This window comes from Lemur catta, chromosome 1, assembly GCF_020740605.2.
Source record: "Lemur catta isolate mLemCat1 chromosome 1, mLemCat1.pri, whole genome shotgun sequence".
NCBI lineage: Eukaryota > Metazoa > Chordata > Mammalia > Primates > Lemuridae > Lemur > Lemur catta.
Genome location: NC_059128.1, coordinates 137,487,181 through 137,506,076, shown reverse-complemented (window position 1 = coordinate 137,506,076; position 18,896 = coordinate 137,487,181). Strand labels below are relative to the sequence as shown.

The 18,896-nt window shown below is 36.3% G+C and overlaps 1 long non-coding RNA gene across 1 annotated transcript in view; it reads right to left on the bottom strand.

Moving 5' to 3' along the window:
• Nucleotides 1–3,456: 3,456 nt before the first annotated feature.
• The window catches only part of LOC123626424, a 40,787-nt gene continuing 25,347 nt past the window's right edge, over nt 3,457–18,896 (bottom strand). Inside the window, exon 3 of the long non-coding RNA XR_006730849.1 lies at nt 3,457–3,502. This is a non-coding gene — a long non-coding RNA (uncharacterized LOC123626424). The remainder of the gene's footprint in view (nt 3,503–18,896) is intronic.

Genomic DNA, 18,896 nt, shown 5'->3' with positions numbered 1-18,896 from the left:
GGTTGTGGCTGTTTATCACGTTTTTTTTTTTTTTTTTTTTAACACGTTACCCTGTATGGTTTATATATGTTAAACCAGTTGAAATTCTTTCTGGAATAAGATAAAATTAAATTAAATAAACAAACACCAAATGCCATTAACAAATTAGTAAAAAAAAAAATTCATTTAATACATGATTTCTGCCATACTTGTCCTAAGTATATATCTTTGGTTTCATTAGCAATCACCACTGGAGGTATTAGTTCCCATGAAGAACTGTTTAGTTAGCCCTGTTCTTCAGCTTGTTCTTAAAAAGAAGAATGAAATATTAACTCTATCACTTCCAGTTTATAAACCTACCAGGAACATTAACTTATTTTTGTCCCTTATGAGTTAGAACAGGAAGATACTACCATCCTCATTTTATGGATGGAAATGTCTCAAAAGACTGAAGACTTTACCTAAAATCATAGAACCTGTAGGTAGCAGATGCTCTGCCTCTGCTTTTATTACCATCAAAACCTCAAAGAACAAATTACGATTCCTATGGGTCTTGTCTAAGGGATCAGGGTATACCAGATACTATTTTTGTGTATGGTTATTTTTCATGGAAGGTGAAAACATTTACTGCTGCTAAATTTTAAGCATTGCTAGGATTTTGAATCTCAAAGATAATAATGTACCTGGTTCTTTCGTTCTAATGTGTACTGTTGCTTTTAAATTATAAAATAATTAAATTAAAAAGAATCATAGAGCTAAGGTCCTACTGCAGGGTGATTTTTCAAGTACATGACTGCCATAGTTGATAATTAAATAGTGGAAAAGTGCATCTGATAAGTATCTTCTTAAAAGGGGCTGGTAAATTCTGCAAAATTCACTTATGCTATGAAATCTGTAGATGTAATGTAGTGAATGAAGGGTAGGGAAGCATTCATAAATAACCTCTTTAGTCCCATCTTAACAGGAACAAAATCTTAGTGCTTCTAGAAGGACTTGTGAAGAACTGAGTGCAGCAGTGATCCACTTACTTTCTTCCAGGCTCCTAAGGCTAATGGTCTGAGAATCGCTCTGATGATGAGCTGGGGAACTGCATTTGGAAGTGTGTTTATAGCTCCAGTATTGATTGCTTGGTTCTGTTCAACCATCCCTTGCAATAAACAACCCTGCAAGGTTCTGCACTGTTGGGAAGGAGTGATGCATTATTTAACAGCAGCTAATCAATATAAAACAAACCTCCCCTTTGTTACAGCAGTGCCACTGATAGACTGCTTCTCCCTTTTAATTTTTTATTATTTTGCATTGATTTCTGAAACTCAATTCTGTATCTTACTTTTCTTCCATCAGTAACTGTGAGCTGCGCCCTACCTGACCAGAAATCTAACATCCTTTTTGAATCACAAATTACCCAACTTAATTAAGAAACAATTAGTTGAGCGTTTTTTAAAAAAAATCATTCAACTCTGCTCTAATCAAATTTAATGAGTGAAATACATTAAATACAGGATTTTGGGGAGCTTACATGTAGAAAAATCTGAAAAGGCAAGATCATTGCTGCTGTATATGTTTTAGGGGGTAGGCTGTCAAATTTTCCCACTTAGCCTGGGTGAACGAGGGGGGAAACTTCGGCACAACTACCATTAACACTAATAGGGATTTGTCCTCTAAACCCTGCTGTATCAATAGAAGAATAGGGTTCTTGGTTTTTTCTTTCGTCCTTCCTTTTTTCTTTTTAAATCGTAGTTGAATTGCCGTCTAGAATAAAACATTAAGGGCAGCTACATTAGGCACCGCTGCACTTGAGTGCTAACCCCTAACCTGCCAAACATAAAATAAAATCTTATCATATGTGTAAACAGTGTGGGCCACAGCGTCAGCTGTGATCATGTATCCAGGTGCACAGAGGTGTGTGCAGTTATGTGAGTTGGGCTGAAGAGCAGCAGAGACATGCTGGCCAGTCTATGCATTTGCTACACTGATTTTAGCTATTCCTTTTGGACTACTATAAGGCAATAACAATAAAATAAAGTTGAGTTTCTAGATAATTCATAAAAATTGAAGATGTATGTGTCAAAGATATTTCTTTTTGGTTAGTTACGCTCACCAATGGATATTTGTTGTTTAACATACGATTTTTGGTAATGAAAAATACAAGTCATCTGTAAGAACTTTATAAAATGCATGAGTAGAAAGAAAATATTAATTGTTCTCATTCCTACTTGTCAGATAACAACCGTTACATTGTTAAAGTTCTGGTGTGCATGGTCTGCAATTCATTCTCTATTTTTTTCCTCATATATAATTAACCCACATTACTAGGAGTAAAATTTATAAAGAATATCATGTCCAATCCCTATATAATTTTGCACAAAGTAACAGAGGCCAGGTCTTTTAGTTATTTTATTTTTGTTACCCTTCTGTAGAAAGCCACTTCGGCATGGCATATGACACTAATACTGGATTGTATGTTTGCTGTAAATTTTAAGTCACGGTTTATTTTCTATGGGACAGAGGCTGTCAATATTTATTCATGACTGTCAAGAATCTCAAAGCCAAATTATTAAATACAAATAACAAAACAAACCAGAGGTAGAAGCATGAGTTCTGGATAAATTGGAAGCAGGAAGCCAGAAGATCAGAAGCAAAAAGGCTCATGAAGCAGAAGTTTAAACTCACAAATCAAAAGAGGCTATAAACAGAGAAATCCAAAGACCCTCAGAAAGCGAAGAGCCTAGGTGTCTACTTCAAGTTACACATGATCGTGATTTTCATTCAACAGTACCCAGTATGTATCGAACGCTAATAATATGTCCTGCAGCAGAGTTGGCTGCTAGAAAACTTAGAGCCATATTTCCGAGCAGACTCTAGGAAGGACATAGCATTTCAGCATTTGCCTTTTAAATCTCCTGTTGACTCTGTTTTATATACTCATCCTGTCTTCATCTTCTTTAAAAAAAAAAAAAAAATCAACAGTGCCCTCCATGTCTATATTCGTAGGTATGTCAGTGCCAGTCATTTCAAGTCATGTCTGGCATGGGGCTAAGTAAAGAAAACACAAGCTCTATTAGCTGAGCCAGAAAAGGAGGAGAATGAGGTATTGAATAAGGGACATTTTCTGTTCTCAAAGGAATTAGAGTCTCATGGGGGAGGAACTCTCATAGCTATTCCCTGAGCAGAGGTAAACGATCAGATAGTGGCCTCACATGCTCCCTGTGTACCTAACCTGCCTGGCTCACCCAAAGGTACCTAATGGGTGATCGTTGCTAATGAGCTATTTTGGGGGCAGAAGAAACAACTTGATTTGATCATTAGTTTTTCATTTCTAGAAGGAGCTTAACACACTTAGTTGGTTACTTAAATAATTTTGACGAAGTTTATATTTTTTTAATTGAGAGACTTACCATGAAAATCAGAAAATAAGCAATTACAATTGCAGCACTCTCATTCAAAGAATCATCAAATTAATCATCAAAGCTTACTGTCAGGTTTAAATGACCTCAGTTGGATTTTTTTTTTAACTTAGAACCTGAAAAAGAGAAAATAAATTAGTCGAGAGGAGCCAAAAATCTTATAGGTGAAGCCAATAAATATTTTAGACGCAGGTGTAATTACTACTTGTATGAGATAAGTGTGGTTTTTGTTTAATACCTTTTCACTAGGCAATGGGAAAACTCTCATAACTACGTGCACCTAGAAGTAAATTTCAACACAGCTCCACCTTCTTTTGAATTGTCCTTTCCTTGAGATTCACGTTTTTCTCTGCTGGTGGGGCAGCAGTGACTTCTTGACTAAAATTGTTTTCTTTTTATTTGTATTTTTAAAAAATTCTTTAAAATATAACATTTATAAGACAAAATACACAAACCTTAAGTCTACATCTAAATGTACCCACATAACTCCCATATACACCCTTGTATTTATCAGCAAGATCAATATATAAAATATCGCCAAGATCCCAGACAGCCCCTTTGGACCCCTTTCCATCAATATCCCCTAATGAAATCTACTATTGTTATTGTTAACCCCATAGAATAGCTTTGCTTGTTGTTAGAATTCATGTCAGTGGTACTTTTTATTTGTTCATGCACCCATGTTGTGTGCCCCTGTTGTTCATTCTTTCTTGTTACTGTGTAGGAATCCTATATATGAATGTGATGAAAGTTTTTCATCCATTGTGCTGTTGATAGACATTTGGGTTATCGTGAATTTTGAGCTATTTAGAATAAAGTTGCCATGAAAATTCTTTAATTTCTCTTTTGACAGTCATATGCTCTCATGTTTTAAGGGGGCAGAGAGGAGTATTTACCTATAAGTAGAATTATTGGTTCACAGTGTAGGCACAAGTGTAGCTATAAAAGTTTCTAATATGATTGCTCCACATTTTCACCAATACTTGTTATTGTTAGATCTTGTTTTGTTTTGTTTTAATTTTATTCATTCTTTTGGGTATATAATGGTATCATATTTTGGTTTTAATTTGTATTTTTGTAATGACTAATGATGTTGAGAATCTGTCGATATGCCTTTTGGCCATTTGAATGTTTTCTTCTGTGAAGAAAATCATCAATTTTAATGTTCTTGCTTCAGTATGAGAAAACTGGGCTCAAACAGGCAAGTGGCTTGGCTGCCACCATATCGTGCCACGTGTCTGTGCTCAGCCTCAGCATGTCACGGAAAAGAAAGCAGTGTGTACCATACAGATAGCAACCCCAGACTTGAGCAGTCACAGGTTCTTAATTTCCTTGAAAAGATCTTATTTCAAATATCTGTTCAGCTGCAAGCCTAGAGGTAAGGTATATGAATGAATGAATTTTGAGACTATTGCCAGCATCTTTAAAATTAATTTAAAAAGTTGCTATTTTTACCTCTCCCTGTCCCCATCATCATCCACTATACAAAATAGCTGCTTTGTTGAGTCTTCTTGTACAGTTGATGTGCTTGAAATGAACTGGTCCAATCAGTCTAACTTTTTGAATAGGTTTGTGTATATAGAGCTCAAAGCTAATGCCCAGAGGTTTCCTTTACATAGCCTCCCTTCACTGGAAAGAAACTTTCCTGGTGTTCTTCGACTTAACCTATTGAAGTGTCTTATCAACAACTTTGTTTAATGAGTTATCAGTTGATTGTGTCTAATATGCTGTTTCCCCATATTTTCATCCCAAAATGATATGCTTTTGTTTTTTTAGGCATGCATATATATTTATGTACAGTGATGCATTGCCTAATTGGGGATATCTTCTGAGAAATACATTGATTAAGTGATTTTTATCATTGTGTAAACATCATAGAGTGCATTTACACAAACCTAGATGGTATAGCCTTCTACACACCTGGGCTACGTGGCATAGCTTCTTGCTTGTAGCCTACAAACCTGTACAGCACGATACTATGCTGAATACTTTAGACAATTGGAACACAGTGATAAGTATTTGTATATCTAAACATAGAAAAGGTACAGTAAAAATATGGCATTATGCTCTTATGAAACCACCATTATGTATGGAGTCTTTAAGTGACTAAAATGTCATTATGCAGTGCATGACTGTATATAAGCTGTATGGAGCTACACATGTATGTGTATAAACATATATATCACACTTACATATTCTTTTTTCAAGGAGCTTAGATTTTCTTCTTCATAGGTCAAAAAAATTATATTGTATAATATATGTCAGTAGCCATTAGATTTCCTGAAGCCTTGATGTTTTCCTCCTTTTATATGATATATTACATGTTTTATTATATGTTATATAGCATACGTTTATGTAATGTTATAGCATATGTTTTATACAATATAATTCATAGAGATGCATAGTGGATTACCTAATCCTTAAAATAGCTAAGGTCTATGTCATGCATGTTGACTCTTATTTTCATGATATGGGCTGAAAAGCAATTTTGAAAAACTTTCAGTAGAGTTAAAATATGTTCACTGTTTAGCCTAAATGTACATACAATCCACAAGTAATAAGGCAGAAAAGGGGAAGAGACAAATAAAATAGGAAATATGAAATCACTCTGATGAAAAATTTCCACTTAAAAGGGCTCATATTACTTTATAATTCACTATAAGAGGGTTAACATATAAAATAATCTTTCAAATACTACTCTATATTCTCTGCATGTTATCCTAATAGTAACAGAAATATATTTCAGTGTATCTACTTTGTAGCCTGGGAAAATGAGGCGGCATAGAGAACTTATTCAGGATGTGAGTTTTATTTAACATGTAAACCATGTGTCATTTATTCAGAATTCTTAATATAAGATATAGTTAGTAATAGAAATATATCAAATATGTTATAGTTCAGAAGTAAAGTACAGGCATACCTCACTTTATTGCACTTGACTTAACTGTAGTTCACAGCTATTATGTTTCTTACAAATTGAAGGTTTGTAGCAACCCTGCATTGAACAGTCTATCAGTGACATTTTTCCAACAGCATGTGCTCACTTTGTGTCTCTGTGTCATATTTTGGTAATTCTCACAATATTTCAAATGTTTTTATTTATTCATTCATAGTATTTTATTAGTATATCTTTTATGGCGATCTGTGATCAGTAACCTTAGATGTTACTATTGTAATTGTTTTGTGAAGCCACCAACTGCGCCCATATCAGACGGCAAACTTAATAGATAAATGTCATGTGTGTTCACACTGCTACACCAGCTGGTCGTTCCCCTGTCTGTCTCCCTCTCCTCCAGCCTCCTTATTTCCTGAGACACAACAATATTGAAATTAGGCCATTACCCTACAACGGTCTCTAAGCGTTCAAGTGAAAGAAGAGTTACACGTCCCTCACTTGAAATCAAAAGCTCAAATGATTGCTGAGAAAAGCCAAGAGCTGGGCCTCTTGCACCATACAGTTAGCCAGGTTGTGAATGCAAAGGAAAAGTTCTTAAAGGAAACTAAAAGTGCTACTTCAGGGAATACATGAATGATAAGAAAGCGAGATAGCCTTATCTGGATAGATGATCAAACCAGCCACAACAGTCCCTTAAGCCAAAGCCTAATCTAGAGCAAGGCCCTAACTCTCTGCAATTCTATGAAGGCTGAGAGAGGTGAGGAAGCTGCAGAAGAAAAGTTGGAAACTAGCAGAGGTTCGTTCGTGAGGTTTAAGGGAAGAAGCCATCTCTGTAACATAAAAAAGTGCAAGGTGAAGCAGCAAGTGCTGATGTAGAAGCTTCAGTAAGTTATCTGTAAAATATAGCTAATATAATTGATGAAGGTGGCTACACAACAACAATGTGGACAAAATAGCCTTATTTTGGAAGAAACAGCCATCTAGGAATTTTGTAGCTAGAGAGAAGAAGTCAATGTTTGGCTTCAAAGCTTTAAAGGACAGACTGACTCTCTTGTTAGGGACTAATGCAGCTAGTGACTTTTAGTTGAAGCTGATGCTCATTTAGCATTCCAAACTACTCGGGCCCTTAAGAATGATGCTAAATCTACTACACCCATGCTGTATAAATGGAACAAAGCCTGGATTACAGCACATCTGTTCACAGGATGGTTTCATCCCACTGTTGAGACGTACTGCTCAGAAAGAAAGAAGATTCCTTTCAAAATATTCCCACTCATTGACAATGTACCTGGTCACCCAAGAGCTCTGATGGAGATGTGTGAGGAGATTAACGTTTTCATGCCTTGTAACACAGCATCCATTCTGTAGCCTATGGATCAAGGAGTAATTTCAACTTTTAAATCTTATTACTTAAGAAATAGATTTCGTAAGACCATAGCTGCCATAGATAGTGATTTCTCTGATGAATCTGGGCAAAGTAAATTGAAAAACCTTCTGGAGAATACTCACCATTCTAGATGCCATTAAGAACATTTGTGATTCATGGGAGGGGGTCAAAAATGGAAACATTAACAAGAGTTTGGAGGAAGTTGATTCCAGCTTTCATGGATGCTTTTGAGAGGTTCAAGACTTCGGGGGAGGAAGTAATTGCAGATGTGGTGGCAACAGCAAGAGAACTAGAATTAGAAGTGGAGCCTGAAGATGTGACTGAATTGCTATAATCTCATGAGAAAACTTGAATGGGCAATGAGTTGCATCTTGTGGATGAGCAAAGAAAGTGGTTTCTTGAGAAGAAATTTACTCCTGGTGAAGATGCTATGAATATTGTTGAAATAACAACAGAGGATTCAGAATATTATGTAGGCTTATTTGATAAAGTGGCAGGATTTGAGAGGACTGACTCCAATTTTGAAAGAAGTTCTGCTGTGGGTAAAATGTTATCAAACAGCACTGCAAACTACCGAGAAATCTTTTGTGGAAGGGAGAGACAATCAAAGTGGCAAACTTCACTTTTGTTTTATTTTAAGAAATTGCCCCAGCCACTCCAGCCTTCAGCAACCACCACCCTGATCAGTCAGCAGCCATCAACGCCAAGGTAAGATTGCAGAGGCTTAAATGATCATTAGCATTCTTTAGCAATATTTTCTAATGAAGATGTGTACATTGTTTTTTTAGACATAATGCTATTGCATATTTAATAGACTACCATATAGTGTAACTTTTATATGTGCCAGGAAAGCAAAAAATTCATGTGACTCACTGTTTTATGACACTCACTTTATTGCATGGTCTGGAATCAAACTCCAAATATTTCTGAGGTGTGCCTGTATACGTTTAAGGGGGTTTTCTGAATAATCCTCAGCCCATTTTGCATTAGTGTCTTATTTGCCTTATATTTTTCCAAGATTTATGTTGTTTCAAATTTTAATACTTTCCATTAAAATAAGACTGTGCCCTTATAGAGATAAAACAGGTTTTTTTATGATCCCCCCCTTGAATTCCTTTTTCCCCCAAACTCCTCCCCTAGAAGCTGTAAAATAGTTCTACAAATTCATGGATTACCAGTGAAAGGTATTATTCAATTACCAAGCCAGCTGACTTCTGAAATAGATTTTGAGCTACTGAATTCCATTAAGAAACCTAGCCAGATAGACACAAGTTAATTTTCTCTAAAGTGTTCACTAAAATATGCATCCAGGAAGTAAAAGGCATTAGTCAGAAATACACATTTTTTTAAAATAAACAGGATTTATTTTTAGCTACCTTAAACTGCTTCAGAGCTATATGGCACTGTAGTGTAAAAACAAAAAACAAACAAACAAAAACCAGGAAAACACAAAAACCAGATTGTCAAGTTTTCTTTAGCCTCTTCGTATATTGCCTTCTTTTCCTTATGGGTCCAATGGTTAAGGCCTCAGTGTTGTGATGAAACTACCTACCGTCCCTCATGCTGGCCGCCACCAGCGCTCACTAACGAAGTTAGCATGTCTTACTGCATGAGGACACGTGGGCCAAAGGAACAAAGATAGTATTTTCTCCTTCTTTTTAGGCACATATTTACCTTCCCTGTTTCTTGCCAAGACTAGAAAAAGGAAATTGATATTCCTTCCCCCTTGGCTGAAACTAAATTTTTAAGTGAATGTATTTATTTCTTTTGTCAAAATCATGTTTGGTGGCTCCTCTTAGCCAAGAGAGGTCGTGTATTTTGTTAGGAGTATAGATTTAGGAAGTCTCTCTAGGCCAAATGTTATTGGCAAGTGCCCTTATAATTAAAGCAGCAATAGTCAAGTTACAGAATATGCTATGAACAGAAAAATTCTCTAAAAAATAGAATTCCGAAATCCTGGTTGTAATCTAAAGCACACAAATGATATTTGGGACATAATTAGAGTTGATTGTAATGTGATTTTATCTGTCAGAATAATATGCCTTGACAGAGCCTTAGAAAAATGGAATGTGTTCGGCTTCAGAGCAAGTTGAGATTTACGTGCATGGCTAATCTGCTGGTAGTCGTGCACACGGACTAGAGTTCAGGATTCCTTGGAAGAAATGAATCTGCATGTATGTGTCCTTGAATTCATTTTTAAACCAATCCTTTGGGGAGCTTGGTGTATTTCATAGACATTTTAAATTCTCTTCCCCCATTCTTCCCTGAAATTATTTTTAAAAAGTCAGCAGTTCCACTACTCCCTAACACACAAAGGGACAGTAAGACACATGATTTATCCAGGGTCACCTAATGAGCCACAGGCAAAAGTGAGGGCAGAATCGGATACCCTGGGTCATTGCACAAGACCTTCTGCTTTCTCTTATCTATAGAAGGAAGTGTTTCAATAGGTTTAATCATAAAATTTGACCTAAAAGCACTAGTAATTATCCATGGGCAGGAAATAGCACATTTTGCATAAAATTGGCCTATAACCAATTATTTTAGTTTACCTCAATTTCCCTTTCTCTGCTTATCTAATGGAGGAAAGATTAATAAACAATAAAATGACAAAAGTGTAGAAGAGGAAGAAAATACAGAACTCACATTCATGCAAATGGCCATCTCCTAAATACTGAAAAGGTGGCTGTGATTAGAAGCAAAAACAATGTATCCTTTGGCAAGCAAATATTTCAAGGACGGACACACCAAATAAAATGTATATTTCAGAACTATGTCCTTACTCCTAGGGGCTGAATTTGAACGAATTAATCTTTTCTAATTTATATCGTTTTAAAAGCCAGTTGGCATTCCATATCTGTGAGCATCCGTGAGTCCTGTGAATTTAAACAATATGGCTCTGCTACGGGCTTTGTAGGCTGCAGGTTCCAAACAAGATTTCAGTCTCTGCCTTGCTCTGAAAACTTCCTTTTTCCACCAGCGTTACTGCGCTTGCCAAGAGTGACATAACCTTGAAATTATTTGTTACATTTTCCAATGAACAAACCCAGCTTGTTAAGGAAATGGGCAGCCTATATCATTAGCAAAGACTACAATAGAGGACTCAGAATTCAGCCTTGACTGGTGGGCCCAGGGTATTGCTTGTTTCTGGGAAATTTCTCTCATTTTAGAAACAATCCAGTATTTGAACTGTGCTGGCAGGGCTGGGCAAGCTCCTAGATGTTGTTGGGAGAGTGTGCCACCTTCTGCACCGCATGGGAGCTGAAGTTCACGGGGTCTTCAGTGCATCTTCATCCCAATAACATTCACACGCTCAGTTTAACTGCACTTGCGATATATTAGTGGTTCTCCTTTGAAGCGGATGGGTTAGCAGGGAAATAAAATCTTGACAGCAACTGTTATTGATTTTTTTCTGATTATAAAATTAGCACACGCTACTGAAGACAATTTAAAAATTCTCTAAAGAATTAAGGAGAAAATCAAGTCACCATCCTAATAGCCAACAGTGTATTAGTGAATACCCTCATTCATATAATCATCCCCCCATAAGTAATGAGTATATTATATACGTGGTCTGATTCAGAATAAGATAAATATTTATAAAATAATACAACACTTGTTGGCTTCACAATATTTACAAATTTAAAAAGAAGAATGAATCTATTACATTTATATAAAGAATAATATAATAACCCATATATAATTATATAAGTTATTATATTATTATATATTATATATATGAGAATGATGTGATTTCTGGCAAATGGATTCATCTGGAAAATACTATAATGGAAAACTTTGATTTGGAGAAAGCTTGACTTGTGAGATTAACCCACATCAAGTAGATCCTTTTTGTTTTTCCTTCAAAATGTACATTATACTGTTGCTTTTCCAATTAATTGTATTTTTGAATAGTTAACATTTGCATGTTACTCAAGGAAAACTATGTAACGATTTATATTTTAACAACATTTGCTTTCATTCTCACCTCTGTCCATCTCATTATACCTCCTGCCCCATAAGCAACTGCCTTTGTTAGTTTCATGTATACATTTTCAATTCTCTTTATGCAAATATAACTACACATGATTATGTTTTCTTACTTTCTACCTGGTTCACACAAATAATAGCTTAGTATACTGACTTAGGCACCTTGAATTTCCTGCAGATCTTTCCATTTAAATGTACAGAAAATGTCAGTTATTTCTACAACTGCATATATTTCTGTGTGTGGAAGAACTATAGTTTATGTAGTTGCTTAAAGAAAGACAATTCCTTTGCAATATTTTGTGTTATAAACAATGCTTCCATGATAACCACGTGCAAGGGGTATTTTGCACATTTCAAGCTATGCATTTAGGATAAATTCCCAGGAGTGGGATTGCTAGGTTGAAGAGTAAATTCATTTGTAATTGTGAAAGATATTATCCTTCATAGGGATTTTGACATTTTGCAATACCATGAGAAATGCAAGTGTCTGTTTTTCCTCAGTCATACTAGTATTCTGTTTCATCAAACATTTAAATTATTGTCATTCTGATAGGTAGGAAATTATGGTTTTAGTTTGTAAATTTCTCATTGTAGTTTGGCTTTTATAAGTTAAACTTATAAAAGAGGTTGAACATATTTTTTACCTGTTTTCAAATGTTGTGTTCCTTTTCTGGAAAATTATATATTCTGATCTCTCCTATATTTTCATTGGGTTCTTCCCTCTTCTAAATCTTTAGAGCTCATTATACACTAAAGAAATTAGTCTCTTACAATGTGAATTGCAAATTTTTTTGTGTGTGTGGTCTTGGTAATTTTGTTGAGTTTTTTTTTTTTTACTTCAGAATATTATGGGGGTCAAATGCTTTGGTTACATATATTGCCTTTGCACTGTCCAAGTCAGGGCTACAAGCATGCCCAACCCCCAGACACCGTGCACTATACCCATTAGGTGTGAATTTACTCATCCCCTCCTCCCCTCTCCCACCTGCCTGACGCCCTATGAATTTAACTTCCATATGTGCCACATAAGTGTTGATCAATTAGTACCAATTTAATAGTGAGTACATGTGGTGCTTGTTTTTCCATTCTTATGATATTTCATTTAGAAGAATGGGCTCCAGCTCCATGCAGGAGGGTATTCATCATTCTTTTTCATGGCTGAGTAGTACTCCATGGTATACATACACCACACTTTATTAATCCACTCATGTATTGACGGACACTTGGGTTGTTTCCACATCTTTGCAAATTTTAAAAATATTATGTTATCCTTTTTTTATTTACTTGTTGTGTCTGTTTTTCTTTCGTTTTGTATTTTTTTTTCTTTTTGCTTTGTTTGTGTTTTTGCACTTTGTTTTATTTTGTTTTGTCTATGCAATTATTTTGGAATTTTAGGTGGTCAAATTCATCAGTCTATTTTCCCCACAGCCTAAATTTACTCTTTGTAACCAAAATTCTATACACTACAATATTTTAAATATTTTTCCTTCATAAATATCCTCTCAGAATAAGCATAATATGGCACTTTTGATTAAAGATAATGCCATCTCATCCTAAGGGAAGCATTGCAAGTCTTGAATTTATTTAAAGTTAATATCATGTTTCCTCTTAAATGCAAATGTTAACACTATAAACTCTTGGGATTTGACTATTTCAATGTCTAATCCCACATATACAGTACAAGGCTTTTTATGATGTTGAATATTTGATGAATTTATACCCTTTTGCATTATGGAGATACACATAGATCTTCATATCAATTCCAAATGGTCTAATACAGCTCCCTTATAAGATTAATATAAGTCAGAATTTCTCATATTGAAGTGCAGAAAAACATCAGGGGACATATGTGGAGATGTATCTCATGTGTTCACAGTAGAGAGGCTAAAAAATATAGGAATGGGTATTCACAGATGTTAGCTCAAGCCTTGCATCACTTTATATTCAATACACGACTTGAGGTAAGTAACAAGTGGAGTTTCCACCTGTTCTGGGCAGCTAATACAGTAGCCTGTGCTGATATTTGTGATTCACAATCAAACAGTCTGCTTATTCGGCGTCAGCTGCCTTGGGTTAAAGTCTGAGCATCTCTTCAACTCCGCATGTCAGGAGTGTTCAGGACAACTCTATCATTTATTTAGCTAGTACTGCTGCTACTCCCTGGCGGTGGATTCAGAGCTAAGCACCAAGGCTCCAGCTCTAATTGGAGAAATCACTGATAAGTTCCCACAGCATTCCATTTGGATACGTATTGCTGTTCTGTTGTGAACGTTCTCTGCCCCGCTCCCACACAGTGACAGCCCTGTTCTGGTAACCCTGTCCTATGAGAACTGCTGCTGTGGGCAGTGTATCTTTGGGCTGATTGGACAGAGTCACATTTTTCCTTGTTAGTCTCAGAGGAGACATTCTGCCATTTCAGTTTCTTATTTTGCAGGAAGAATGGATAAGGCACAGAGATGATGAATGCTGACAGTAAGACTTCTTACACGAAAAGCAAACACTCAGCCTAAAAACATTGCTTCAGTTTTACATTTTAAATTAGTTGGAGAAAACATTTCTACCGCAGATGCACTCCCTGGGTCTCCTCTGTCACCCTTAAAGCTCAGTATTCCTTCTTTGCCCATAAAAAACTCTTGATTAACTCCTTAAGGCATATGTGAAAGATCTCTGTTATAGAAAACTTTCCTACAACCACTTTTTTTCTACCACAAATTCTTTCTTTGTGTTAACAAATATGACTTCAACCTGTGCTTATTCTTATTTTATATACACGTGTGTGTGTGTGTGTGTACATACACACACACGTACATATTTTGACTGCCTTAACAGATCTTTTTCCTTATTCATTACTTTACTGGTCAATCAAAACCTTATTTTTTCAGGGACTACATGCATGCCAAGCACTGGCTAGGTCACGTTTAGGTTCTGGGACAACTTGGAGAATAGGACACAGCCCTTGCACGTAAGGTGTTCACAATGCGTGGAGGATACACCCATGCAAAGAGACAATAATGCAACCATATGGCAGTTCAGGGGAGTGGTCGTTAGTTTTTAGAATTCATACTGTATTATTGGGTTGAAGTGATTTGTTCCAGGGTAATTTGCTCAACTATTCTGAAATCACTGGAAACTGACCAAAACATAACATAAGCTAGCTGATAGGGATCCAGCATGGGTCACACTCCTGGAGAATTTGCTCCTGGGGTATTTCATTATGTCACCAGTGGCAGCTTCGGCAGCGGCCTCTACCCTTGGCACACGGGGAATCCTCCCTAATATGGAGACGCGCGCCTACTTGCCAGACATATTTTTAAAGACATTATTATATTTTTATTTGTGCTTTTGCATGCTTGACATTTCTTTTCCTGAAATGCCAGGGCCACTTGTTCTTGGTTGTGTTTATTTTGTATTTAACAACTGCCTGTTACTTGTCTTGTTTTATAGTCTTGTATATTTTTCTTGTCCCTTGTGGGGAAGTACACTGTAATAGAGGGACTGAGGTCTTAGGTGCTTGGGACACCTAAGGTATTGAATTAATCATGCTAAATGAATCACACCCCAATTTTAATTCTGATTCTGTCACTTGATCTTAGACCTTTTCCAGGTTTCTTGATTTATTTTCCCCTACTATTTGAAAGTCACATTTTCTATGTTCCTATAATAACAATAGTTTGGGGCAGAATTAAATACTTCATATGAACATTGGAGTCCAGGAGACTAGCTCTTGGCAAAATCTCATCAACGCTTTTGTTTCACTTCTCTCTATTGGATACATTTAGGGTAAGTTTTATCCTAATGATGTACCATTAGCTAACCCTCGTTCTCTTTTCCCTCTGGAGCTGTCAATGCCAGCTCACAAAAAATGAATAAAATGATAGATGTAAGCCCAAATATTCATACCAGAGCAGGGTGTTGGAGGAGTTAGCACCTACATCTGTTCTCAACCTTCATCTCTCTGCCTTAATTTTTAAAACACCTTTCTTTATATGACTTGCAGACTAGGGAAAAAAATATGTTCAGCCAAGTAATACAGGCTAGTAGTATATCTAGTACCCCCTTTTATTTTTCAGAGACTTGGCCTTTGGGTTATTTCATCTTTGCATTCCTAGTTAAATATAACACGTTTTGTAGAAAAGTCTATGTGCTTCTCTAATGTCCCTGGCAATCAGATATAGTGTTTAGCTCAACAGAAACAGAGAACATTCTGTGAGTACTTTTCCATGCCAGGCACTGTTTTAAGCACTGAATAACTATTTAATCATTGACTTATCACAACAACTTATGAAGAAATGGATAGTAATATTAAACCAAGGCATAAGGAAGGTTAACTTACTTGCCTTAGATTATAAAGCTAGTAAATGGTAGAGTCTGAATTAGAACATGGACAGTCCAATCAATATAGATAATTATTCTTCCCCAGCCTCTCCCACCTCCACCTCTAAATATTTTACTTGCTCTTGGTAAAATCAATTATATCTTTCCACTCCACCTTCCTTTCTATCACACTTCCTCTCACGTCAGGCTGCACTCAAGCGACCCAGGACATTCTGAGTATCTGCTTAAGGAAAAGTTGAATTGGAGATACATTTAATTTGGAGTTTAATGTATGTTTACCTAGTTCACAGTTACTATTGTATATAGTCAAGCTACTAGTAGCTCTCCTGGTGACACATGTCAGATCTTATACAGAATTTTAGTTTTATTCCTACATTCAAAAATAGCTGAGACTCAGATCCTCTGTCTCTCATCTTATTACCTTTCTCTGTATTATCTGAGAGAAAAATCAAGGTAGCACATCAGCCATTGTAGGACTAAGATCAACTGCAAAGTCAACCCTCTAATATCTGAAATACTGAGATAATAGGATCACATACTGAGATAATAAAGTCATTTTATACCAACCTCCAGACTTGCACAAGGAATGCTAAGAATACTAGTTGATGTAGCATAGCCCCTTACCCGTGGCTTCTCTGAGTAGACTCAGGAGGTGTAGAAAGTCATGAGGAAGTTTCCTAACATCATTAATAGTAGAGGAAAATGAGAGACTTAGGAGAAATATTAATTGGGTTTTTTTGAGTTGCATGTACCATCCATCCTCTTGTAATGTATGATTCTACTGATATTATTAATGGAAGCACATGCATATCACTGGTGAATCATAAGGGAGGAAGAATGTGATAATCTTTTCCATTTCTAATGAGGAGGTAATTCTCAAAAGCAACACAAATGGAAAGAAAGAAACAGAAGAGAGGAAGAAGAAACAAAGAAGAAAGAAAACTTGCCCAATAGGAAATTGAGTAAATTTGATTTACATAATAATGAGACGCCATTCTTTACATTAAAGAATGTAAAACACACATATAGGCAGGCAGTGTTCTCCCTAACTATTCTTGTTTTAAAAAATTCCCCAAATTTAGTGTCATAAAGGAAGGATCACGTTATTATGCTCATGGATTCTGTGGGTCACATATTCAGAAAGGGCACAGCAGGGACAGCAGGTCTCTGCTCCACAGTGTCTATATGCTCAGCTGGGAGAAGCTTTTCGTTCACACATCGGGTAGTTGCTATTGCTCGTTTTCTGGAACCTCAGATTGGGCTGTCAATGTAACACCTACTGATGGCCTCTCTATGCGACTGTTCGGTTTTCTCACAACATGGTAGCTGATTTCCAAAAGCAAGTGTCCCCAAAAAAGTCAGATGGAAACTCTATCCTTTCATTATCTGGCCTTGGAAATCACGCTGCAATGCTTTGGCCAATCTTGAGTCCATCTGATATAAGGAGGAGGGAACACAGACCTCACTTCTGGAGGGGAGGAGTGTCAAAGTCACGTTGTGAGAAGAGTGTGGGGGACATGTGCAGCCCTTTTTGGGAAAATACAATCAGCCACACTAATAATGAATTCAGATCAGGGTTCAGGGAAATGCGAGGAATTACAATTTAGTAGTGCCAGTCTGGACACTGGATGTACTTGACAGAAACCTTCAAATGCACAGGTTCTTTGACAAAATAATTCTAGGTTTTGAAGCACTAAACCTTAAATAAATAATCATGGTTATTTCTAATCCATAAGTGCCAAGGCCCACCAGCTTGTCAATAGTTTACCCTTGTTGGAACATATCTGAATTATTGCAGCATAAACGTCCAAGCTGTAGAATGATGCTATGGTTTGAATGTTTGTAGCCCTCCAAAATTCATGTTGAAATTTCATCCCCAATGTAATACTATTATATTATTAAGAGGTAGGGCCTTTAGGAGATCATTAGGTCATGAGGGCTTCTCTATCATGAATGGTGTTAAGGACATGTGAAAGTAGCTTCACACAGAGTTCAGTCCTCTTTTGCTCTTTAGCCTTCTGCCATGTGAGGGCAAAACCTTCACCCTTTCTGCCATGTGTGGATGCAGCAACAAGGCTCCATCTTGGAAGATAAGAACAGGTGCTCATCAGACACTAAAACCACTAGCAGCTTGATCTTGGACTTCCAAGCCTCCAGAATTTGATCCAGCAATCCCACTACTGGGTATTTACTCAAAGGAAAAAAAGACATTTTACAAAAAAGACATCTGCACTTGAATGTTTATAGCAGCACAATTCACAATTGCCAAGATGTGGAAACAACCCAAGTGCCCATCAATACATGAGTATATGTGTACCATGGAGTACTATTCAGCTATAAGAAACAATGGTGATATAGCACCTCTTGTATTTTCCTGGATAGAGCTGGAACTCAAACTTATAACTTTGACTCAAACTGTACTAAAGCAATTCATATAACCAAAGCCTTTGTACCACTATAATATTCTGAAATAAAAAACAAACAAAAAAATGTCCTTCTCTGATGCAGTTTCATTTCTGGGGGGTCTTAAATATATGTTTCCCAGGTGACAGCAATCCAATCTGTAAACCACAGCCACCACCAGCTCTTTTCCTCGTTCCTAATCTTAGAAACATTCAGTGATGCCGACTTTGAACACTTAGTAAGATGGAGGCAGTGTTATGGATCGTAACAATTATTTTCACTATGCTTTTCTGAAGGTTCTTAATTCTGAAGTGAATTAATTAATTTGTAATCAAAAAATGTTATTAAAAAGAAACCATATTTTTTCAGTTCTGATCTTATCCTAATTTGCTGGAGGCAAAAGATGTTTTGGCCCTGAACTTTATAGCTGTAGCCAAAGGAAATCATATATAGATGAGATAAAATAGATAGATGATAACAGAGCTATTTATAATCATAT